Source organism: Elephantulus edwardii, unplaced genomic scaffold (genome assembly GCF_000299155.1).
Source record: "Elephantulus edwardii isolate Elephantulus edwardi_28Jun2011 unplaced genomic scaffold, EleEdw1.0 scaffold00095, whole genome shotgun sequence".
NCBI classification, from domain to species: domain Eukaryota; kingdom Metazoa; phylum Chordata; class Mammalia; order Macroscelidea; family Macroscelididae; genus Elephantulus; species Elephantulus edwardii.
Window position 1 is genome coordinate 11,195,890 of NW_006399845.1, and position 996 is coordinate 11,196,885.

The 996-nt window shown below is 42.8% G+C and overlaps 1 pseudogene; it reads left to right on the forward strand.

Moving 5' to 3' along the window:
• LOC102872188 overlaps window positions 1–774 on the forward strand; it is a 52,155-nt pseudogene extending 51,381 nt beyond the window's left edge.
• Window positions 775–996: the final 222 nt, after the last annotated feature.

Genomic DNA, 996 nt, shown 5'->3' on the forward strand with positions numbered 1-996 from the left:
GGGTGGCCAATCCTTCTTCCTAGTCTGTCTTAATCTGAATGTCCAGATTTAGAGGAGTATCTGACAGACAAGCAAGAAACCCAAGTCCAATTCAAACTCGTGTTGGTGGGTGATGGTGGTACTGGAAAAATGGCGTTCGTGAAACGTCACCTGACTGGTGACTTTGACAAGTATGTAGCCACCTTGGGTGTGGAGGTCCATCCCCTCATGTTCCACACCAACAGAGGACCAATTAAATTCAATGTGTGGGATACAACTGGTCAGGAAAAATGTGGGGGATTGAGCAATTGCTATTATATCCAAGCCCAGTGTGCCATTATAATATTTGATGTAACATTGAGAGTTACCTACAAGAACGTGCCTAACTGCCATAGGGATCTGAGTTGAGTATGTGAAAACTTTCCCGGTGTGTTGTGTGGCAATGCAAAATCCATCCATTTCCACCAAAAGAAGAATCTTCAGTACTATGATATTTCTGTCATAACTAACTACAACTTTGAAAAGCCTTTCCTTTGGCTTGCTAGAAAACTAACTGGAGACCCTAACTTGGAGTTTGTTGCCATGCCTGCTCTTGACCCACCAGAAGTTGCCATGGATCCAGCTTTGGCCACACAATATGAGCATGATTTAGAGGTTGCACAGACAACTGCTCTCCCAGACAAGGATGATGATCTGCGAGAGAACGAAGCTGGAGCCCAGCATCAGAAGTCTAGTATTATAGACAACTGTCCAGTAATGTCAGTGGTGCTGTATGTTTGCCACTTTATAATCTAGCTAAGCAGAACATGTGCTAATCTTTGGGACGCTGAAGGAGATGAAGGAGATGAAGGGGCTTTGGAATGAGTGTGGCAGTTAAACGCTTCATTTTTTTAGACCTGCATATTTAGCAGTTTTGGAAAGCAGTTTCCTTCTTGAGTTTCAAATACAAAACTGCTACAGTCAAACCACAATATTCTGTGGTAAAATGCTGTTTGTTACTGTTATTCCCCTTTTCAT